A 25,569-nucleotide genomic window follows, 5' to 3' on the forward strand; every position below is an offset into this window, starting at 1 on the left:
AGAAAGGGAAAATATAAATGTTGGAGAAGGTGCACTGTTGGTGGAGTTGTAAACTGATCCAACCATTCTGAAGAGCAATTTGGGCATTGAAACTGTGCATACTCTTTGATCTAGCAATATCACCCCTAGGTTTATTATCTCAAAGAGAGCATTAAAAAAGGAAAAAGGACCCATGTGTACAAAAATATTTAGAGCAACTCTTATTGTAATGGCAAAGAATTAGAAATTGTGGGAATGTCCATCAGTTGAGGAATGTCTAAACAATTTATGGTATATGAATGTAATGGAATACTATTGTGCTGTAAGAAATGACAAGCAGGTGGATTTTAGATAAAACCTGGAAAGAATCATATGAACTGATGGCAAAGTACAGTGAGCAGAACAGGAAAGCATAGTACACAATAATAGCAATGCTGTGCGATGATCAACAATGAGTAACCTAGCTCTTTTCAGCAATACATTCATCCAAGACAATTCTAAAAGACTCTTGAAGGATAATGCTATATGCAATCAAAGAACTGAGACTCTAAATGCAGATTGAAGCATACAATTTTTTACTTTGTTTTTTATAGTGTTTTCCTTTTGTTCTGTTTCCTCTTTTACAACATGACTAATATGGAAATATGCTTTACATGATTGCATAAATATAACCTAGGTCAAATTGTTTATCATCTTAGGAAGAAGGGAGGTGAAGGAGGGAGATAGAAAATTTGGAACTCAAAATTTTATTAAAAAAATATTAAAATTGTTTTTATCTATAGTTAGAAAAAATAAATTAGTATTTAAAAGAAAAAAGAGAAAGAAAAAATAAGACTTTTGGGCAAATGTACATTTGGATTTAAACAATGTGGCCAGCTCATCTGAATTATACTCTCTGACAGTTCAGCTAAAGAAAGGACTTTGCTGTCTGGTACTTTTCTTGCCAGATGATCTTCAGAATATTCCTCAGATGAGTCAAATGGAACCAGTTCAGTTCCCTGGCATAGCACTAGTAGACTGCCCAGGTTTCCCAGGCATACAAAAATGACTTTGTAGACTTTCAGTATGGTAGGCAGTCTAACCTAGGTCTGGCAATGCATGCATCAGCTTCCTCATCTATGTGCACACCTCTGCAAAGGGTACTGCTAAGGTAAATGAATTTATTTACAGAATCCACGATTTCTCCATTTGCTGTAACTAATGGTTCCATGTATAGATAGTATGGTGCTGGTGGGAGAAACTTTTTTTTATGGTGTTAGCTATTAGACCAACACTAGCATAAGCTGCAGAGAGTAGATTCATATTTTGTTTCATCTTAACCTCAGGCTAATTACAACAGATAGCATTTCTAGTAAATATTGAATGATATTGGTGATAATGGTCATCTTTATTTCACTCCTGATGTTATTAGTTAGATGCTTCTTTTCATTTTAAGGAAAAATCAATGTATTTCGATGCTTTCAAGTGGTTTTAAGAGGAATGAGTGTTGTATTTTGTCAAAAGCTTTTTCTGCATTTATTGATATAATAAAATGATTGTTTTTGTTGATTTTATTATAGCCATAATCAATTATGATAGTAGTTTTCCTTATATTGAATTAGCCTTGCATTCCTGATATAAATCCCACTTGGTCACTCACTATATAATTTTTTGATATTATTGCTGTAATTTTATTTAGTATTGTTACATCAATATTAAATAGTGAAATTGGTCTATAATTTTCATTCTCTGTTTTTATTCTTCCTGGTTTAGGTATTGGTCCCATATTTGTTTCAAAAAAGGGGTTTGATAGGAGTCCTTACTTACCTATTATTCCGAATTATTTAATATTAGAATTAGTTACTCTTTAAATGTTTGGTAGAATTCACTTTCAAATCCACCTGGTCCTGATACTGTTTTTCCCATAGGAATTTCATTTACAGCCTATTCAATTTCTTTTTCTAAAGTAGGCTTATTTAGCTATTTTATTTCCTCATCTATTAATTCGTACAATTTATATTTTTTTATATTTTCCATTTTACTTAAATTATTAAATTTATTGGTATACAATTAGGAAAAATAATTTAATAATTGCTTTAATTTCATCTTCATTAGTGTTGTATTTAAACTTTTTATTTTTGATGCAAGTGATTTGATTTTATTCTCTTTTTAAAATCATATTAACCAATGGTTTATGTAGTTGTTTTCAAAAAATAAAACAATTCATAACTTTATTAATTCTATGCTTTTCTTATATTCAGTTTTATTAACGTCACTTTTAAGTTTCAGAATTTACAATTTGATATTTAACAGGGATTTTTAATTTGTTCTTTTTCTGTTTTTTTAAAATTGTATACTCAATTCATTGATCTGCTTTTTCTCTTTTTTATTAAAGTAAACATTTAGAAAAATAAATTTTCCTTTGATCCTTGTTTTTGCTGCATTTCTTAAGTTTTGGTATGTTGTCTCATTATTATTACTCTGTTTAATAAAATTAATTATTGTTTTTATGATTTGTTCTTTGACCTACTCAATTCGCTAAGATTAGTTTATTTAGTCTCTAATTTTTAATCAGTGTTAATCAGGTCCTTTGTTAAAAGCAATTTTTATCACATTATAATCTTTTTTTGTTTTTTAAGTTTTTGCAGGGCAATGGGGTTAAGTGGCCACACCGCTAGCTAATTATTAAGTGTCTGAGGCCAGATTTGAACTCAGGAACTCCTGACTCCAGGGCTGGTGCTCTATCTACTGCCCCACCTAGCCATCCCTACCTTACAATCTTAAAAACATGTGTTTATTATTTGTTTTTCAGCATTTGACTGTAATATTTTTATGCTCTAATGTATGATCAATTCACTTATTGTTATGAGAAAATGTATATTCCTTTGTATTCCTACTCATTTATTTCCAGATGTGTTTCATTTCTAGCTAAAATTCTATTCAACTACTTTTTTCATATTTATTTTTTATTAACTTTATCAGACTCTGAGAGAGGGGTTAAAGCCATCCTCTATTATAGTTTTGCTATTTGTTTCTATCTGTAATTCATTTACTTTTTCTTTTATAAATTTGGGTATAAATTTGATACAAATATGTTTAGTATTGATATTACTTCATTAATGTATTTTTTGTAAGGCAGTGGGGTTAAGTGACTTGCCCAAGGTCACACAGCTAGGTATTATTGTATCTGAAGTCGAATTTGAACTGTGCTATCTAACTGCCCCTAACTAATGTACTTTTTCTTTCTTTTTTTACAAGGTAATGGGGTTAAGTGACTTGCCCAAGGTCACACAGGCAATTATCCCCATTCCATCATAATGAACTCAAACTCAAGTCCTCTTTCTAGGTATATACTCTAACCACCCTAATAATGAAAGCAGCACTGAGAGTTATAAATATCATTTCCCCATATAAAACAGTGGACAAATTACCCTTATGATTAACCTTTCTTGTTTACCTTTGTATTTTCCTAATTCTTGTATCTGAAAGTAAGTTTTTCCTATCAGTTTTTTCAGTTCCTTAAAAATGTCTGAAAGTAGGGGTGGCTAGGTGGCGCGGATAAAGCACCGGCCTTGGAGTCAGGAGTACCTGGGTTCAAATCCAGTCTCAGACACTTAATAATTACCTAGCTGTATGGCCTTGGGCAAGCCACTTAACCCCATTTGCCTTGCAAAAACCTAAAAAGAAAAAAAAAAAGAATGTCTGAAAGTTCTTTAAGTCATTGGATATCCATTTTTTCCCCCTGCAGGATTATACTCAGCTTTTGCTGGGTAGGTTATTTTTGGTTGTAAACTAGTTTTGTTTGCTCTTCAGAATTTCATATTTCATGCCCTTTGGTCTTCTAATGTAGAAGACCATAAATCTTGTTATATTGACTGTAGCTGCACAATATTTGAATTGTTTCTTTCTAGTTGGATGTAATAATTTCTCCTTGATTTGTGAGCTTTGAAACTTAACTATAATGTTCCTGTGAGTTTTCATTTTGGGATCTCTTTCAGGCAGTGGTCAATAGAGTTTTTTCAATTTGTATTTTACCCTCTAGTTCTAAAACTTCAAGGCAATTTTCCTTAATAATTTTTTGAAGTATAATGTCTAAACTATTTTCTTGATCATGACTTTTTTTTTAGATTTTTTGCAAGGCAATGGGATTAAGTGGCTTGCCCAAGGCCACACAGCTAGGTAATTATTAAGTGTCTGAAGCTGGATTTGAACTCAGATACTCCTGACTCCAGGGCCGGTGCTCTATCCACTGTGCCACCTAGCTGCCCCTTGATCATGACTTTCAAGTAAACCAACAGATCTTATATTAGCTCTCCTTGATTTGTATTCTAGGTTAGTTGTTTTTTTCCAATGAGATATTTCCTATTCTCTTATTTTTTTTTTATTCTTTGGATTCTTTTATTAGTTATAGATGTCTTATGAAATCTTTAGCTTCTACTTGTCCAATTCTAATTTTTAAGGAGTTCTTTTCTTTAGTAAGTATTTAGATCTCTTTATCCAATTGGTTGACTTTATTTTCTTAATTTTCTTGCATTATTAATTTCTTTTCCCATTTTTCCCATTTCTCATTTGATTTTTTTTTAGGTTTTTGCAAGACGATGGGGTTAAGTGGCTTGCCCAAGGCCACACATGATTTTAAAGTCCTTTTAAAACTCTTCTAAAAACTCTTTTTAGGCCTATGACCATTTTATATTTTTCTTTGAAGCTTTATAGTAGTTGTTTCAACTTCATTGTTGTCTTCTGAGATTGAACTCTGATATTCTCTATTAATATTAACTGCATATGGTTAGGTTCTTTTTGATGTTTACTAATTTTTTTAAATGACCTATTTTTTTGGTTGTTAACTTATTTTAGGGTTGGCCCTTACTCTTGGAATATAGAGGATTTCTCAGATGTTAGGTTTTTCATATTGTTTTCAGAACTATCTGGAGATCTTTGACTTTTTTGCTTCGTTCAACATATTCTGATTCAAGGTTCTTCTGCCTTATACCTTGATTTATGAATGACCTCAAGTATTCTCTCCACACCTGAGCTGAGATTAAGACCCTCATACTGCTGCCACTACCATTGATTTCACTCCCTGTCATCCTAGAAATGTGCCACCAGTCTCTACTCTCCTGTTGCTGCAAGAATTAATTCACACCTCTGACTTGGAACCAAAACCAGGGACTCTTTTTCTCTTATGAGTGGCCACAACCAATTCTTTCCTTCCAAGAACCTGTCAAGAGTTACCTTCAAAGCTTGCTGTTTGTTGACTTGGTAGTATCCATAATAATTTTGTTCTAGATCAGACTACCATCCTGGTAAGTCAGAACTTTTCTAATATCTCTCCCAAGTTGTCTTAGGCTGGATGATTGGTTTACTTCAGTTTTTTATTCTTCCTTCTGCTCTAATTTCAATTTTATATGTTATTTTAAGTTATTTGGAAGGAAATTTAGAAGAGCTAAGAAATTCCATAGCTTTTTCTTTTTTTCTTTTCAAGGACTGATTCTCTACCCATAAAAGATGTTTTTAGTATTTCACAGGTTATAGCCTCACTTCTCTTGGGTCTTAATTCCCTACTAAAAATGTTTATTTCCTTTTCCTTTTTAAATTCAAAGATTATTCTATTTTGAATGGTTTTACCTTCATTTTCTGTTCCATTTTTTTTTTACCATCCATCCCAGAAACATGACTATTGCTTCTTTCTTCCTCCTCTTTAAACAGTTACAGAAATCTCTTTTGTGGGCCTTAGCCTCCATCAGCAACCTCTGCTTATTCTAAAACTTTGTTTTTATAAGACAGCCTAATCACAAGCCAGCACAGAAACATGATGGAGGAAGACTTCAGTTATCTGACTGGACACCTGCTGCAGGAAGGACTCTGCCAAAAGTGGAGCAGTTCACACCTTCTTGCCTTGCATTGATGAAAATTGTATACTTTTCTATTTTGTAGTGATCTATTAACTACCCTTGCTGCAATTATCTGGAAAAGTTTTTTAAAAATCTAAGTTGTTGAGTTGTTGGTGCATTTAATTACCTACCTCTTTTCTCTTTTTCCCCATTGAAACTCTGATTCCTCCTTATATTTCCTCTTTTAAGAATTTACTTATTTATATTTGCTTAATAATACTGGGTCTTTCTGTATCTCACCCAGGTCAGAAGTATGGGGCAACTTGTGGTCCAATCCCTCTCCAATTGGCATGGAGCTTTGACTTTCTTTTTTTGTCCATCCTGGGTATTTCACCCTTCCTTGAACAGACTAGTGCTACCCTAATCCTGGGAACTCACTATGCCAAATAGTGTGGACATCCCATCAGTTTAGGACATTGTATCTCAGAATGCCCAAGCTCAAGATATCCACTAGCCTCAGCCTTCCAGATACTTCGAATTAGAGATATCTGTTGTCACTACTTTTGACTCTCCTTATTTCTCTGGTAACTTCGTCCTTACCTAGTGTATTATGTCAAATCAAGGCAGTAGGATGGGGAGATAAAGACCAACCTTTGGAAGGCAGATCTAGGCAGTCAGTTTCTTCCATGTTTATACATAACTTTTGGCTGCCTTTGCTCTTGAGAGAGAAGTTCTGTGTTTCTCATCCTCATAGCTCAGTCCTATTCCCTTAAAAGAAGTGACTTTTTTTAGTTTAATTTTTTCTTTTATTTATTTGTTTGTTTATTTATTTATTCTTATTTTGTACAAATAATGTTTTTTATACATTACTAAAATATTCTTGTTTAAGAGTAAACATAATACCCTTCCCCCCCCAAATATGGATCCACATGAGCGATAATTAAAATTAAAATAAAAAATAATAATAATAATATTAATATTAATAATAAGTATGGCCAGGTGGCACAGTGGACGGAGCACCAGCCCTGGAGCCAGGAGCACCCAAGCCCAAATCTAGCCCCAGATACTCAACAATTACCCAGCTGTGTGAACCCGGGCAAACCACCCCAACCCCATTGCCCTACGAAAACAAAAACAAAAAAAAGACTCAAAATAAAATAAAATAGTAATAATAATAATGATGATAGTAGTAGGGGCGTCCGGGTGGTGGACAGAGCACTGGCCCTTGAGCCAGGAGCATCCAGGTCCACATCTGGCCTCAGACACCCAACAATCACCCAGCTGTGTGGTCCCAAGCAGGCCACCCAGTCTCATTTGCCCTGCACCCCCCCCCCTCAAATAATAATAAAAAATGTGCTTCAGTCTGTGTTCCAACACCACCAGCTCTGTCGTGGGTGGATCACATTCTTTACGATAAGTCCATCACAAAAGTTATTTCCATATTTTTCCACCGTTGCCATTGCTGATTGCAACTCCCTCCTTTCGTATTTCTCCACTACCATGTACTATATTTTCTCTCTCCTTTCATTCTGTCTCTGCTGTAGGGTAGCTGAGTGGCGCAGCAGACAGATCCTTGGCCCTGGGGCCAGGAGGCCCCGAGCCCCCATACCACCCCTTAGGCCCAGCATCCACCTGGCCCTATGGTCCCAGACAGGCCATCCAATCCCAGTCCCACTCTCCCCCATCTCCCCCACTCTCCTCCATCACTCACATTCCCCCCGTCCCCCTGTCCCCCCCTCTCCTTACTCCAGATGCCTATATCCCATTGAGTATATATGCTGTTTCCTCTCCTAGCCACCTCTGATGAGAGCAAAGATTCCCTCATTCCCCCTTGCCTTCCCCCCTTCCATATCATTGCAATAGCTCATTGTAATAAAGAAAAATCTTATATGAAATATCTTAGTCAATTCTACTCTCCTTTTTTCTTTCTCCCATTACATTTCCCTTTTTCTCCATTTTTTTATACTACATTATAATCTTCAAATTCAGCTTTCTCATGTGCTTCATCTATAAAAGCTCCTTCTACCTGCTCTATTAAATGAGAAAGTTCATATGAGTGTTATCAGTGTCATTTTTCTATGCAGGAATACATGCAGTTCATCATCATTAAGTCCCTCATATTTTCCTCTTCTCTTCCACTCTCTATGCTTCACCTGAGTCCTGTATTTGAAGATCAAACCTAAAAGAAGTGCTTTTTAATGGACCTCAAAATATGGTAGTGTTTTCCTCAGCATCTGACATAGGTTTTCTGCCTATATTGAATTTTAAAACATGAAAAATTGTTATTTCTTTCTTGGTCAAAGGAAAGGATCGTACTAGATAATTTTTAAGGATCCTTTTTTTTTTAAATTTTATTTAAGATAATAGGGCTGTGACTTGCCCAAGGTCACACAGCTAAGCATTATTGAGTGTCTGAGGGCAGATTTGAATTCAGGTCCTCCTGATTTAAGGGCCAATGTTCTATCCACTATGCCACCTAACTGCCCCTTAAGGATCCTTTTATGGCTCTGACATCATATGTGTCTTCCTCCAGTTTGGAATGGAAGAAGGAAAATCTTCTCAATGGCAAATAATTGCAAGAATTTGTTTTGCTACTAATTGGCTGTGTGATGTTGGACAACTTTCTTTCTCTTGCTGGGCCTCACCTGTAAATTGAAAATGGGAAATTTGAGATCTCCTAATTTCCTTATAATTATGCCTTAAACTTATGAGCGAGAAAATATTCTCAATGGCAAATAATTGCAAGATTTTTTTTTGCTACTAATTGGCTGTGTGATGTTGGACAAATTTCTTTCTCTTTCTGGGCCTCATCTGTAAGTTGAAAATGGGAAATTTGAGATCTTTTAATTTCCTTATAGTTTCAAAGGTCTACAATTTTAGCCCTTGTAAACTCAATACTTCCCCTCCTCCATATTTGCCCATTTCCCAGACATTAAATCCCTATAAACTCTGATTAAAATGCTTTAACTGGAAAACTCAAGTGATGCTACTTGTCCTTAATTTCCAACTTATTTTGCACCATAATGCTCTTGCTGCATGTGGCAATAAAAGCCCAGGTAAAACACCTAAGCCTCCAATAGGCCTACGTCCATATGGGAAGGAATTTTCCCAAGAAATCATTTTGCCAGAACTCGAGTTGTGAGCCTGGAGAAGAACTGAACAGTTTGTCTTTTCCAGGGTAACAGAATAGCATAACTAAGTAACAGAGTTGGTATTAGACACCTGGGTCCTAGTCTAACATTCTTTATATAACCTTCAACAGTCACAAATGGTTTCTTCATTTATATGTAAATAATTCTATAAACATTAATTACTTATAGGTAGAGGTGGAACCATGACATGAAGGGGGATTCTGCCATGACAAACAAGTGAAGAGGATTTGAGTAGAAGGGACTCTGCTAAGTCACCAGCTTCACTTTTTCCTTCAGAGTCATCTGGGTCCAGTGGCTAGATAAGAATTGGGACAATTGCAGATGGCATGGCTGCCAGACAATCAGGGTTAAGTGACTTGCCCAAGATTGCATGGCTAGGTGGTGGCTAGGTGGCCTAGTGGATAAAGCACCGGCCTTGGAGTCAGCAGTACCTGGGTTCGAATCTGGTCTCAGACACTTAGTAATTGCTCAGATACTTAGTAATTGCCTAGCTGTGTGGCCTTGGGCAAGCCACTTAACCCCATTTGCCTTGCAAAAAAAAAAACACCTAAAAAAAAAAGAATGCACAGCTAGTAAGTGTCAAGTGTCTGAGGCTAGATTCAAACAAATGACTCCAGGGTCAGTGTTCTATCCACTGCACTACTCAATTTCCCTAAATTAATTAAACACATTATAAACAAGGTTGTATAATAAATTAGAGGAGAAAAAAAGAAATTGCCTTTTGGATTTATGAAAGGGAAAGAGTTCATACCTAAACAAGGCAGAAAAGATTAAATACAATAAAATAGACAATTTTAATTAAGATTTTAAGTTTTTATGCAACTCAATAGTGAAAGTTAAAAGGAAATAGATAACTGGAGAATATTCTTTGCAATTTCTCCAATTAAAGCAGTTTCTCCAATTAAGATCTTTTAGCCAAGATATATGTAAGGAACTGATTCAAATTTCTAAAACTAAAAAGCCATTACAGGCATTTTCAAAAGAAAACAAACATATGGGAAAATACTATAACAAATAATTAGAAAAATGCAAATTAAAGCAACTGAGGTTCTCATATCCATTAATTTCACTAGATGATAAAAGAAAAATGACAAATATTGGCAGGGTTATGAGAAAACAGGTATACTAGTACACTTCTGTGGAGCTATGAATTGGTCCATTCTGGAAAGCAATTTGAAATTATGTTCAAAAATTTAGCAAACTGTGCATTCTCTTTGATCCAGTTGTAACACTACAAGGAAAAGGACCTATTTGCACAAATATATTGCAGCTGATTTTTTTCATGGTAGCCCAAAATTGGAAACAAAAGGGACTGAAAATGTTGTTATATGAAAATAATTGAATATTATTGTGTTATAAGATGGTGAAATAGTTTCAGAGGAAACTGGGAAGACCTCAAAGAAGTGGTACAGAGAAAAGAGAGCAAAACTATGAGAACAATTTATATAACAACATAAAAACATCTTTGAAAGTTTTGCAGATAAATTCAATTTCTCACATGGATATATCAAAAGTCTTTAGATTTTTACACACCCTCTAGAAGGTCGATTAATGCATTGATTTTTTCTGTCAACTCAAAAGAGCACATATCTCCCCCTATATAATATGGGTCTGCTCCTGGTACCATCTTACAAAGACTATTTCTGATTGCTACCCAATGATTACAGTATTGATTTATTTCTAGTTTCCAGAACAATTAAGGAGAAAGATCCATGATTGGGGATTAATGTGAATAATTTAGAGGAGGGGACAATTTATGGGAGTGATTAAGTTCATTTTAGACAAGTTGAATTTGAGATGATTATGGGACATTTTGGGGGGGTTATGTCTAGCAAGTATATGGAGATTCGGCTCTGGAGCTCAGGAGAGAGATTTTGGCTTGGACCTCTGTATAGAAAAACCTAGAAAGACATGAACAGATACTGAATGAAGTGAGCAGAACCAGAACATTATACACAGTAACAGTTGCAAAGGGATGAACAACTACGATAGGCTTAACTCTTCTCAGCAATACAATGATAAAAGAGTTCTAAAAAATTTGTGATGGAAAATGCAATCCATATCCAGAGAACTATGGAGACTGCTGATAAAAGCATATTTTAATTTGTTCTTTTTACTCTTCTTTCATAGTATGACTAATATGGAAATATGTCTAATGTGGCTGAGCATGTATAACCTATATCAGATTGCTTTCTGTCTTGGGAAAGGGGAAGGGAAGGGAGGGAGGGAGAAATTTTTGCAAAATCAATATTGAAAACTATCTTTACATGTAATTGGAAAAAATTTAAAAAGGAATTTTAAAAAAGAATCCTCTGTATAGAATTGTATAGACATAACAGCAAATGTAATTCTCCAAGGAAGAGTTGTAAAGAGAAAAGTCCCAAGATTAAACTTTGAAGGATTCTTGTTCATCCAGTAAAGGAGACTGAGAAGAATAGTGTGTTATCACAAGAACTAAAGGAGTAAATGGTATCTAGGAAGAAAGTGATTAATAGAATCCTAACTAGAGTGGTGAATAAGAATGAGAAGTAAGAAAAAACAACCAAGATTTAACAATTCTAATATCATTAGATATCTAATATCATTGATAAATTTCTGGAGGATGAATTTATTAGAATGGTGGAAATGGAAACTAGATTATAAGTATTTTAAGAGTAAGGAAGTGGAAGAGGGAATACAAATGACTGTCTTATAGTCAAAAGGAGAAAAAATATTAGATTATAGCTGGAAAGAATGATAGGAAAAATGGATGCTCAGAAGCACAAAGTATTGGATGAAGGAGTAATAGCAGTGGCAATCAGGAGGGTCAGCAATTAAGGACACTTTCAGTCCTGGGCAACTCAAGACCATATTACTCTTCTGTCCTCCTTTGCAGTTACATCTAAGATCTAAGGAAACATTGTTGAGGGCAGTGGCAGTGGTGCTTAGGTCCTTTTCAGTGTAGATAGCCCCAGAAATGGAATCAGCTTTGTTTCAGGCTTTCATTGTTCAACACTCCCCATCCTTCCTGGGAAAATTTCTTTGTAGAATAGATGCTTTCTCTGAAATCTACTCATCCTAAATCTGAGGGAGACTACACCTGCTTTTCTGTTTCCCTATCATGTTCTCTATAATAGAATAGTCATTTGTCCCCAAAGTTCTCATAATTTCTATTTCAATGACCATTTCCTACTTGTTGGGAAACATATAGATGGGCACTTTATTTTGTTGCTTCCTTACTTTTTGAAAGGAGAAATTCTGGCAAAGAGAGAACTCTAGCAGATATTTTTATGACCTATGAAATAAAGTTAAAACTCTTCATCCTAGCTCTTAAGCCCACCATTAATCATTAGGTCTGGAATTATCAGGAAGGTCTAACATCTGTCTAAAAACTGTCATTGGCCAGATGTCAAGTCTAAGGAAGTCAATTAAGGGAGATAATATAAATCTAGACAGCTGGGCAGTCTAGTGTCTAAAAGGTCAGAGTCCTCAAGAGCAGACCAATTAACTGACTCTAAAATTTTGATCCTTGAACAAAGGCTGTCAGTTTTCCTTGAAATGGTAAATTTTCTTGCAGAACCATCACTGAAGTAATTTCTAGTCAAGATGATGGAGTGAGAAATTTGAAAAGAGATGGTCTCCTGGAACATGGTCTCTCAAAAAACAACAAAGAGAAGGAAAATAGCCCCCAAATCCACACATGAAAATTGAATTGCTATTTATTTAAGGCAATGGGGTGAAGTGACTTGCCCAGGGTCACACAGTTAGGCAATTATTAAGGGACCAAGTCGGATTTGAACTCAGGTCCTCCAGACTCCAGGGCCAGTGTTCTATCCACTGAGCCACTTAGCTGCCCCTCACACGTGAAAATTGAAAAACAAATGGTACCCCAAATAGAAAATGGGCAAGTTAAAGCAAAGTACTGATAAAAAACAAAACTAGTGTAATGAACCAGCAAAAGTTCCAGAAAGGACTCAAATGGAAACGAGAATAATGCAAGGCATCCAAAGGGATTCCCTCAATTAGATACTTTTAAAGGAATGAATATTGGCAAGAAAATTGTAAGACCAAGTAATAATAGTAATAATATTGATAGTGATTTAAGGGGTTGCAAAATGCTTTACAAACATCTCATTTTATCTTCATCAAAACAATTTTTTGAATTATAAAGATTTTATTTATTTTCAGTTTTACAATTTTTCCTCTAATCTTATTTCCCTCCCCTTACCCACAAAAGAAGGCACTTTGCCAGTCTTTACATTGTTTCCATGGTATACACTGATCCAAATTGAATGCATCACAACAATTCCTGAAGGTGGATACAATTATCCTCCTTTTACAGATGAGGGTTAAGTAACTTGTCTGGCTAGTAAATGTCTGAGGTCACATGTGAATTCAGGCCTCCCTGATATCAGGAATAGTAGCAGCACTCTTATAGATGATGAAATTGCCGGATGCATTGCCAGAGGTAACTCAGTGTTTGGAAGGCTCTGAAAGCATGTGTGGGAGAGAGGAGGCTGCCTACCAACTGAAGATCTATAGAGGCTTTGTTGATGCCTGTGAAATCTGGGCAGTCTACCAGAGCCATGCAAGAAAACTGAATGTGTTCTATAGGAATTGTTTTAAGATTCTGAAGATCCCCTAGAAGATAAGGTACTGGATGGGGTGGTCCTTTCTAGAGCTGAACTGCCAAGCCTCCAAACTCTCCAGAATGCAACTCAGATGGCTAGCCACGTTGTTCAAATGCCAAAAGTATGTTTCCCTGAAAGGCTATTTTAGAGAGAACTCACACAAGGAAGGTACTCACAAAGTATTCAGAAGAAATATTACAAGGATACTCTCAAGATCTTTCTGAAGAACTTTGGAATTGCTTGTGAGACATGCAAAATGCTGATACAGTATCATCCAGTATCATATGCCTGCATCAAAGAAGTCACTGTGCTCTATGAGCAAAGCAGATTTGCAGTAGCTCCAAAGAAATGGGAAATGCACAAATTTAGAGAATCCACCTCCAAATAGTCTACAGATTCTTTCTGCTCAACCTATAGTAGAACCTTTCAAGTTTATCTATGGTCTAATTATAGTAATGTCATTTTGGTCCTCTTTAAGCATGAAGGACAAACAACAACAAAAAATCCACTAAACCATTAAGGGCAAGTCAAAATAAAGAGTAACATAGAACATTTTTAAAAGACTTTTAAAAAAGGGGACTATGAAGCCAAAATTTTAAAATGTTAAAAAAGGAAAATATTATTTAAAAGATCAATATGGAGGAAATAAAAAGTGTGAAGGAATAAAAGACTCAACCAATAAGAGAAAAAAAAATAGAGAAAAAAACCAGAATTGTTGATAATATAATCCATCTGGGGAAAAAACAGAGCCAAAAAAAAAAATCACTGAATTATCTAAAGAAAAAAATGCAGATTCAAGTGATAGACTTGAAAGATCAAGAAGTATCAGCCTCAACATTACTGAAACTGCAGACAATTTTTAAAAAACATGAAAGAAATCATCAAAGAAAAAAATTCTAGTATAAACAAAAAATGCAATAATAATAGAAGAGAAATAATTCGCAGGAACTTGATAAGGAAAAATCTTTCACTCCATTCAGACACATTTTAATTAAATTCTTACATAGGAATAAGAAAAAATGCTACAAGATTGAAAAAGAAAAAATAGAAATGACATTTCAAGGAACATTATTCAAAATTATAGCAGATTTCTCAAGTAGGTCAAGGGCTGTATGTACAACATATACAAGATTAAGAAGCAGAGGTCATTAGCCCAGAGTTTTCTATCAAACAAATCTTAACATTTTGTATGGAGGCAAGAGATATACAAGTGAAAAGCGTTTAGACTTAAGATTTTTCTTAGGCATGAATACATTTCTTTTTTTTTAAAGTAAAGCTTTTTAAAAATTAAAATATATATTTTCTCTTCCCCGCCACCATTGAGAAAATACAAAAACAAAACATTCACAAAAAATATGCATAGCCAAGCCAAACAAATTTTTGACTATATTCAAAAAGGGCCTAGGCATTACAAAGGAATCTTTGAACAATGATAACCCTCTATACAAAAAAAAAGATAAATATTTGCAAATAAATCTATCATGGTGCGGTGAAAAACATGCCAAAACTTGAAGTTAGGAAGAAGAGAGGGACTGGACCTGTGGTTTTATTTGTTTTGTACTGCAGGACAAAGAAACTCCCTTACCAATGTAAGGCAGTATCTTCTCTGCAATTTAATGTCTCAAAGGTTGTCCAGGCTCACACAGTTGTCTAGGAGAAAATATTTGCCTGGATAGTCCTGTTCCAAGGCCATGATATTTTCTGTGTAAGTCTGGAGAGCTTAGATAAAAATTTATCATTTCTGCCAGGCATCCCAGATCATGTACAACATTTAAAGATCATAGTGCAATAGTTAGAATATATTATATAATGAATTATGGTAGGTATATCCAGGTATGACTAAAGCAGTGCCCTATTTCCTCCTGTCTTCTGAATAAGGCATGGAATTCTCAGACAAGACATAGGCAACCAATAGTGTTCTTTAAAGTAACACATGTTCTATAGACATTTTTATAGAGTAAATTTAAGAAAATAGTTATCCATGTAGGAATAAGTTGAAAAATGAGAAAAGTACAGCTGACACAAATTTGCAGTGGCCCCTGAGAAATGGTGAAAAGAGAAGATATTGGGGTTCTCTAGTACTGAGGGGTGGTTTTACTGACCACACATTTTCTGCACATGTGCTTTTGATATGTGACTCTTATTACCAGTGTGCTCTAACTTAGGCTGTACTTAAATGAACTGTCTCTTCTCATTGACACATATGGATTTGTAAGAGAGTTTATGATTTATGAAGGGATGCTGTATATTTACTATGATTTTATTCTGTCATCTTAGACTTTACTTTATATTAGTTGTATCTAACAGCTGAGTATTAAAGGTAAAAGAACCAGTGGGTCTTATGGGCTATAATTTTAGGAGTACTGACCTGTAGAGGGTACCCTTTAACTAGGGAAGGGCACTAGCCCACCAGAGGACCCAAACTGTGAGTACTATTATAAGGACAAGAGTTGAGGGGGAAGTTGCCTAACTTTTTAGTAAAGCATATAACAGACTTGAATATAATTCTTTGGAAATGTTGGAAGAATGTAGGCTAGATAATAGTACAGTATGGGGGTGGCTAGGTGGTGCAGTGGATAGAGCACCAGCCCTGGAGTCAGGAGTACCTGAGTTCAAATCTGGCCTCAGACACTTAATAATTACCTAGCTATGTGGCCTTGGGTAAGCCACTTAACCCTATCTGCCTTGCAAAAATCCTTAAAAAAAAAAAAAAAAAAAAAAGAACAGTATGGTGGATTTTAAACTGATCAGGTGGATCAGATGACTAGATCAAAAGAGCAGTCATTAATGATTTGATGTCAGTTTGGAAGAAATTTGGAAGAAATCCTGGAAAGCTCCCATGTTGTTTGGCAGTGTTATCAATGATTTATATAAAAGCACAAATGTCTTATCAAATTTTTGGCCACATGAAAAAATGTCCTAAATCATTAATAGAGAAAGTAAAATAAAATTGGAAGGCTTAGCCATGATAGGATCACAGATCCAGGACTAGAAGGAACTTTAATGGTCATTAAGTACAATCTCTTTATTTTACAGATGAGGAAATTGGGGCTCAGATACATGAAGCAGCTTGTCCAAGATTACATAGGAAGTAAAAGGATTGAAATATGAGCCAAGGTTCTCAGCTTCCAAATCTAGTATTTCTACTACATCATTCCTCCTTTCTAGCACATTGGATGTAAGAATCCAAAAAGATTTTAATAGATTAGAATATTGGATGAACTCTATAAGATTACATTTTATAGGGATAAATGTAAAGTATTTCTCATGGATTGTTAGTGTGGCATGATTCGATACTTGTATGAAAAGAGCTTGGAGTTTCAATGAACTACAATAGTAATATATGTCATCATTGTAAAATGACAGCAAAAATATGGATTAAATCTTAAATATAAAGAGAGTGATAATGTCTAGGACTAGGGAGAGTGATAGTTTTACTGTTCTCTACCTTTGTTAGAAAACACTTGTTCATTTCTGATTTCTATATTTTATGACAAGTTGGAGACTGGAGAAAGAAAACTATGATGATGAAAAGTCTGGAGACCATGCTAGGACAAGAGAAGACTTGAGGAGACATGAGAGTTATTTAAGTATTTGAAGGCCCCTTTTTCTAAAGAAGGATAAAACTTGCTTTCTTTTTGGTTTCCGAGGGAAGAACGTGGAACCATGGGTAATAGTTGCAAAGAATCAAATTTAGGAATAAAGCAAGAGGATGTCCATTATCATTATTATTGCATAACAGTACTGAAAATGTTCTAACAATAAGACAAGAAAAGTAAATTGAAGGAGCAAGCATAGATAGAGGAAACAAAACTATCCTAGAGAGAAAAAACTAACTGAAGCAATTAATAACTTCAGTAAAATTGGTAGGATATAAAATAAATCCACACAAATCATCAGCATTTCTGTATGTTAATAACAGTTACAAAAATAACTGGAGAAATATTGCTTATAGATAGGTTAAGGCAACATAATAATAATGATAATACTGCCTATATTTACTCATTCAGTGGCATACCAATTAAACTACCAAAGAATTACTTTATAGAGCAGGGTGGGCCATTTACAGTGTGCAAAAATCTTTGGTTTTGCGCTGCCAAGTAACTACAGTCAGTATTCACAACTCAATAAATTAGGAGCTTTTTAGGGGTGAATTAAAAGTTAAACTAAATATAGCCAGCTAATTTTTAACTTGATAATGTTGAGTGGCCCTTGAATGATGTTACAATATCCATATTTTCCTTGGCAGAAAAAAAGGTTCCCATCCCTGTTATAGAGCTTAAAAAAATTAACAAAATTTACCTGGAAGATCTAAAGGTAAAAAAATATCAAGGGGATTAATGAAAAAGGTAGAAATGGAATCAAGGAGTTATCAAATTTCAAATTATACCTACAAAACCATATTTATCAAAATAATTTGATACTAGGTAAGATATAGAGAGGTTCACCAGAAGAGCACATTTATATATATATATATAGTATATAAAAGCAAAGGAATATAGTAACCCAATGTTTCATAAACCCAAAGATGTCAGGTATTAGATAAAACTCACTATTTGACAAAAACTGTTGGGAAAACTGGAAAGCAGTCTGGCAGAAACTAGATATAGTCCAACATCTCACACCATATATTAAGACAAGCTCCAAATGAGTGAATGATTTACACATAAAGGGTGACATCATAAACAAAACAGAGGAGCATGGAAGAAATTACCTGTCAGAGCTATGGATGGGGAAGAGTTCATGACTGAACAAGAGATAGAGAGGTTCACAGAAGGTAAAATGAACAGTATCAATTACATAAATTACAACATTTTTGCACAAACAATCAATACAATTAAAATTAGAAGAGAAGCAGCAAATCTTTGCAGTAAGCTTGATTTGCTGCTTCTCTGCTTAAAATTTAAAAAAAATTTAAGAATAAGAGCCATTACTCAACTAATAAATGGTCAAAAGATGTGAATGAGCAGTTTTCAGAGGAAGACATTTAAGTTATCAATAACCACATTAAAACATTCTCCACTGTGAGGCCTTGGGCAAGCCACTTAACCCCACTTGCCTTGCAAAAATCTAACCAAAAAAAGCAAACAAAAAACATACTCCAAATCACCTAACAGAGGAATTCAAATTAAAACAACTCAGGCATCACACTTACAGTATTGGTAAAGTGAGCAAGGAAGGACATGCTGGAGGAGTTGTGGGGGGAAAGGTACATGAATTCACTGTTGGAATTGTGAACCAGTTCAGCCATTCTGGAAATCAATTTGGAATTATATTCCAAAGCTCTTTAATTGTGCATATTTTTTGATCCAGTAATACTGCTATTAGGTCTATACTTCAAGGAGATAAAAGAAATGAAAGTGACATTGTACAAAAATAAATCAACTCTTTTCCTGGTGACATACAATGAGAAACTGATGGGGTACTCATTAATTGGGAAATATATTGCTCATTTAGATTATTGAGTTCTGGAACCTTGGACAAGGAATCTCCTTCTGGAAAGTGGATCTTTTCTCTCTCTCTCTTTTTAAAATATTTTATTTTTCCAACTATATGCAATGGTAGTTTTCAACAATTTTTTGTGAGATTTTGAGTTTCACATTTTTCTCTCTCTCTCTCTCTCTCCCTTCCCTGCCCCTCCCCCTGAAAGAAAACAATCTAATATAGACTATACAAATCTAACTACACTAAATAGATCCATATTAATTATGTTGTGAAAGAAGAATTAAATAAAAATGGGGTAAAAAACCTGAGAGAAAAAAATAATATATAAGACAACTTATGTAAGCTTTGGTCTTCATTTAAACTTCATAGTTCCTTCTCTGGATGTGGATTTTTTTCCCCCTTGACAAGTCTTTTAGAATTGTCTTTGATTATTGTACTGCTGAAATGAATAATTCCATCATAGTTGATCATCACCTAATTGTTGAATCAAAGGATATGCACAGTTTTTATTGCACTTTGAGCATAGTTCCAAATTACTCTCCAGATAGGATGGATCAGTTCACAACTCCACTAACACTGCATCACTGTTCCAGTTTTACCACATACCCTCCAATATTGATCATTTTCTTTTCTTGTCATACTAGCCAATCTGATAGATATGAGGTAATTCCTCAGAGTTATTTTAATTTACTTTTCTCTCATCGATGATATAGGGCATTTTTCATAAGATAGCTTTAATTTCTTCATCTGAGAATTGTCTTTTCATATTCTTTGATCATATATCAATTGAGGAATGACTTGCATTCTTACAAATTTGATTCACTTCTCTATATATTTTAGAAATGAAACCTTTTTCAGAAACACTAGTTGGAGGGGCGGAGCCAAGATGGCGACAAGAAGGGATCAAGTCTTAGGAGCTCTCTGATAAAATTCATCAGCTAAGGACTCTAACTAAACTTTCGAGAGACAGAACCCACAAAGGGACCCAGTGAGGCAGTTCTCCTACTCAAGGTAACCGGGAAAAGAGCAGAAAGGCTCTGCTCCCCGGGATTGGAGAGGCGGCCTGCCAAAGGGGTGGCCCACCAGAGCCAAAGAACCTCAGCCTCCCGGAGGCAGCCCCAGGGCGCTGGGGGTCTCAGCTCACAGCAGCGGGGGAGTCTCCTGAGCTGCACCCCGGGGAGCACCGGGCACAAAGTGGGGGAACAGTGGGGGACCTCTGCCAGAGCGAGCACGTGGAGCCCAGCCCTCAGGGCACACAGCAAGCAGCATCATCTTTCCCCAGCCCTGATCCAGGAAACAGAAGCAGGCTGGGCTGGTAAGCAGGAGCCCCCAGGGCATGAGCCCATTGAGCTGAGGGAGGGGAGTGAAAAGAGACTGCCTAGCTCTGTCCTCTGCCCCTGAAACAGGACTCTGGGGCTCTGACCACATTCAGATCCTGACCACAGTCTAGGCCCCCCCATAGAACAGCAGCCCCCACCCCCCACATCAGCCCCTTGGCAGAGGGGGGCGCTTATGGTCATTCACAGACCAGGAGGGAGGACAGAGCCACACACACTGAGACCCTTGTGGGAGTGTCCCAAAAGCTCAAGAAACACCCCAAACCAGGCCCAGGCTGGGAAAATGAGCAAGCAGAGAAACAAAAAGAAGACTATTGAGAGATATTTTGCAAATGAGCCCAAGAAGGACCAAAATACTCAGTCTGAAGATGAGGAAGCACAAGCTCCTGCATCTAAAGACTCCAAGAAAAACAGAAATTGGGCTCAGGCTATGATAGAGCTCAAAAAAGACTTTGAAAATAAAATGAGGGACTTGGAAGAAAACTGGGAAAAGAAAGGAGAGAGATGCAGGAAAAACATGAAAATGAAGTCAGCAGCTTAGTCAAGGAAATCCAAAAAAATGCTGAAGAAAATAGCATGCTAGAAACCACCTTAGGTCAAATGGATAGAACAGTTCAAAAAGTTATTGAGGAGAAGAATGCTTTAAAAAGCAAAATTGGCCAGATGGAAAAAGAGATAAGAAAACTCTCTGAGGAGAACAAATCCTTCAGACAAAGAATAGAATTCAGGGAGATTGATGAATTTAACAGAAATCAGGAATCAATACTTCAAAACCAAAAAAATGAAAAATTAGAAGAAAATGTGAAATATCTCATTGAAAAAACAACTGATATGGAAAACAGACTTAGGAAAGATAATTTAAAAATTATTGGAATACCTGAAAGTCATGATCAGGAAAAGAGCCTTGACATCATTTTCAAAGAATTACTACAGGAAAATTGCCCTGATATTCTAGAAGCAGAGGGCAAAATAGAAATGGAGAGAATCCACTGATCCCCCAGAGAAAGAGATCCCCAAAAAACAACCCCTAGGAATATTATAGCCAAGTTCCAGAACTCCCAAGTCAAAGAGAAAATATTACAAGCAGCCAGAAGGACACAGTTCAAATATCATGGAGCTGCAGTCAGGATCACACAGGACTTAGCAGCAGCTACATTGGAAGCTTGGAATACAATATATCGGAAGGCAAGAGAGCTTAGAATGCAGCCAAGAATGAACTACCCAGCAAGGTTGAATGTCCTCTTCCAGGGAAAAAGATGGACTTTCAATGAACCAGGGGAATTTCAAAGGTTCCTTTTGGAATGGCCAGAGCTGAACAGAAGGTTTGATCTTCAAATACAGGACTCAGGTGAAGCATGGAGATTGGAGGAGAGGGGGGAAATATGAGGGACTTAATGAGGATGAACTGCATGTATTCCTGCATAGAAAAATGACACTGATAATACTCATATGAACCTTCTCAGTTAATAGAGTAGGTAGAGAGAGCTTTTATAGTTGAAGCACAGGAGAAAGCTGAATTTAAAGATAAAATATGGTGTAAAAATGGAGTCAATAGAAAAAAAGGGAAATGAAATGGGAGAAAGAAAAAGGAGAGGGGGAATAGTCCAAGATATTTCACATAAGATTTTTTTTATTACAATGAGCTATTGCAATGATATGGAAGGGGGGAAGCAAGGGGGAATGAGGGAAACTTTGCTCTCATCAGAGATGGCTAAGAGAGGAAACAGCAAATGTACTCAATGGGGTATAGACATCTGGAGTAAGAAGGAGGGGGGAGCAGGGGGAAGGGGTGGGGATGTGAATAAAGGAGGAGAGGATGGACCATGGGGGGAGAGTGGCCAGATATAACACATTTTCTTTATTTCTTGCAAGGGGCTGGGAATGGAAGGCCTGCCCAGGACCACAGTGCCAGGTGGATTCTGGGCCTAAGGGGTGGTATGGGGGCTCAGGGCTTCTTGGCCCCAGGACCAGGGATCTGTCTGCTGTGCCACTCAGCGACCCTACAGCAGAGTCATAGTGAAAGGAGAGAGAAAATAGAGTACATGGTAGTGGAGAAATAAGAAAGGAGGGAGTTGTGATCAGCAATGGCAACAGTGGAAAAATATGGAAATAACTTTTGTGATGGACTTATCATAAAGAATGAGATCCACCCATGACAGAGTTGTTGGTGTTGGAACAAAGACTCAAGCACATTTTTTGTTATGATTATTTGGGGGAGGGTGCAGGGCAAGTAGGGCTGGATGGCCTGCCTGGGGCCACATAGCAGGGTGATCTTTGGGTGTCTGGGGCCGGATTTGGACCCAGGTGCTCCTGGCTCAAGGGCCACTGCTCTGTCTGCCACCCAGCCACCCCTACTATTATTACTATTTTATTTTATTTTGGGTCTTTTTTTTGTTTCTTTTTTTTTTTTTTTGGTTTTTGCAGGGCAGTGGGGATCAGGTGGCTTGCATGTCACATGGCTGGGTGATTGTTGGGGGTACAAGGCTGGATGTGGGCTCGGGTGTTCATGGCTCCAGGGCTGTTGCTTCATCCATTGCGCCACCTGGCCATACCTACAATTATTACTATTATTATTTTTTATTTTAATTTTTTTCCTCTCCCCTTTACTTTTTTTGCCCAAACAAGTCTATCTATATTCATGGGGGAGGTGGGGTATTTTGTTTACTTGTAAACAAGAATATTTTATTAATGTAAAAAAACATTTGTACAAAATGAGAATAAAAAATAAATTAAAAAAATGAAACACTACTTGTGAAAATTGTTTCCCAACTTACTTCCTTTTGAATCTTGGTTGCATTAGTTTTATTTGTGCAAAACCTTTTCAATTTAATGTAATCAAAATTATCTAGTCTGCATTTTGTGATGTTTTCTAGCTCTTCTTTGGTCATAAACTGCTCCCCTTTCATAGATCTGACAAATAAACTATTCCTTGTTCTCCTAATTGACTTATGATATCACCTTTTATATCTAAATCCAGTATCCATTTCGACCTTATTTGGGTATAGGGTGTGAGATGTTGGTCTATATCTAGTTTCTGCCATATTATTTACTAGTTTTTCCAGCAGTTTTTATTAAAGTGTGCGTTCCTATTCCAGAGTTTGCAATCTTTGGGTTTATCAAACAGAAGATTACTATAGTTATTTACTATTGTTTCTTTTACAACTAATCTATTCCACTGATCTATCACTGTTTCTTAGCCAGTATCAAATTGTTTTTATGACTGATGCTTTATGATATAAAAATATAAATAATTTTAGATCTGTTTTATCTAGGTTACCCTTCTTTCCATTTTCCCCCATTAATTCCCTTGATATTCTTGACCTTTTGTTCTTCATATGAATTTAGTTAATAATTTTTCTAGCTCAGTAAAGTAATTTTTTGGAAGTTTGATTGCTTATGTTTACTGGATAAGTATTTTAATTTAGGTAGAATTGTCATTTTTATTATATTAGCTCTGCCTACCCATGAGCAATTGATATTATTTAATTATTTAAATCTGGTTTTATTTGTGTGAAGTGTTTTATAGTTGTTTTCATATGGTTTCTGAGATTGCCTTGACAGGTAGACTTCTAGGTACTTTATGCTATCTAAAGTTAGAAAGTGATCTTTTCTAGATAAGACTGACAGTAACAGGCAGACAACTCATGATGGGGGGAAAAAGCATGTTAGTTTTTCTAGGCTGATGCTTGGTTAAGGCTTATACTTTTTTAAAAAGCTGTTTAAAATGTCAGGGCTTCAAAAATAATATAGCAAATTTCATTTTTCTATGAAGAAGAGCCACAGGAGCTAAGGACTCCACCTGAAACTACAATCTAAAAGCAGGGAGAATAAGATAAAATAAAATCTTGTGCCCATTGCAGCTCTGCCTGCAGTGTAGGGTGATAAGGGGAACAATGGTGGGCACCAGCAGGAAGCCCAAGGAAGATTTTGCAGGGACCATGCACCAAGGTCTATCTGGTGATACTGCCAGATGATATTCATGGTCCCAGGGGCTTCTCTTTACCTTGTCCCCCTGGGGTCCAGAAGCCCCCCAATGCCTAGCTCTGATGGGGATAGTCAGGAGGACCTAGCCATCACAGCCTGGTCGTTCTCCAGTCTATCCTGATGATTTTGACCTGGGAAGCTTGTACTCCTCTCCCTCAGGTACCCTCTACACCGAGTGCTGGTGGGGTTGCCTATGTACCCGGTCACAGGTTTCCCTCCATGAGTGTGCCTTGAACGCATGTATTCTGTCTACTCCCCTCCATAGTTTCCTAGGTATGCACTTCTTTCCTGTTCCTTACACATGGCCACTCTTCCCACTGATTGTGTATTTGAATACCTCAGACTTATTACTAAATGACTGACCACGGTAAGCTCCTTTGTGGGAGCTTGGGAGCCACAGATCTGTGTGGCTATAGACCCTCGAGCCCACGATGCGCTTTCAGCAGGCGGAGCCCCAGTCCCAGCCCCGGATACTCTGTATCGGCTGGTCCGTGATCACTCCCGGGCTGCCAGTTTCCTCAGCGGACGGACCGAAAGCGGCCCGCGGGCTCTGGGCCGCCCCGGACCGCCGGCTCTGGACCACATTTTCCTGCCCCTCCCCCTCCAGGTCCACGGCTGCTCCTTGGTTTCAACTCCACCCCGACTGGAGACTCAGACTATGAGGACAAAAAGGAAAACCGTTCCTGGTCCTCATGGAGCTTCCATTCCCCTGGCGCAGGCGTCTCCCGATATGGATGGCGTTTTATCCGCTCAGTCTCTATTGGACTGAATTTTGTCTCCTTGGTGGCCTGGTCAGCTCTGGCTCTCTCTGCGGAGCCGGACCGGAGGCTGCTGTGTTCCCGCCGTGGGACGCGGATGCTGGGGTTATAGTCCTGCTTGGACGGCCCTCTGCACCGTCACTCGGCCCAAGCTGATGGGCCGAGCTGGGGAATACCGGGCCTGGAGACCCCTGGAGCATCCCTCCGTCCTAGCCCGAGCCTTCACCTCGCTGCATCCTGGGGTTTGCAGTCCAGCCCTCGAACTTCTGCCCCGAAAACGAACGCCAGAACTACGACTCCCAGCAGGCCGCCCGCCGAGGGCAGGTTCCGAGCGCGTCCTCTTCGCGGGAGTCCGAGAAGGGCCAGCGACCTGGGCGGCCAGAGCGGCCAGAGGGCCCGCCTCCCGGAGCCCGGCGCTGCGTGATTGGCCGGAGCCTCAGGATGGGCGGGGGAGGGGAGGGGGCGCCGCGGGCTGGAGGGGGGCGTGTCTGCGC

The 25,569-nt window shown here is 37.2% G+C and overlaps 1 protein-coding gene across 2 annotated transcripts in view; it reads right to left on the reverse strand.

Annotated features, from left to right (window-relative positions):
* The window catches only part of BSDC1 (BSD domain containing 1), a 50,772-nt gene extending 44,215 nt beyond the window's left edge, over positions 1-6,557 (reverse strand). For both annotated transcript variants that reach the window (XM_074217711.1, XM_074217712.1), the window contains exon 1: positions 6,441-6,557. The gene's annotated coding sequence lies outside the window, so the exon portion shown is untranslated. The remainder of the gene's footprint in view (positions 1-6,440) is intronic.
* Positions 6,558-25,569: the final 19,012 nt, after the last annotated feature.

Source organism: Macrotis lagotis, chromosome 1, assembly GCF_037893015.1.
Source record: "Macrotis lagotis isolate mMagLag1 chromosome 1, bilby.v1.9.chrom.fasta, whole genome shotgun sequence".
In the NCBI taxonomy this organism is placed as follows: Eukaryota; Metazoa; Chordata; class Mammalia; order Peramelemorphia; family Peramelidae; genus Macrotis; species Macrotis lagotis.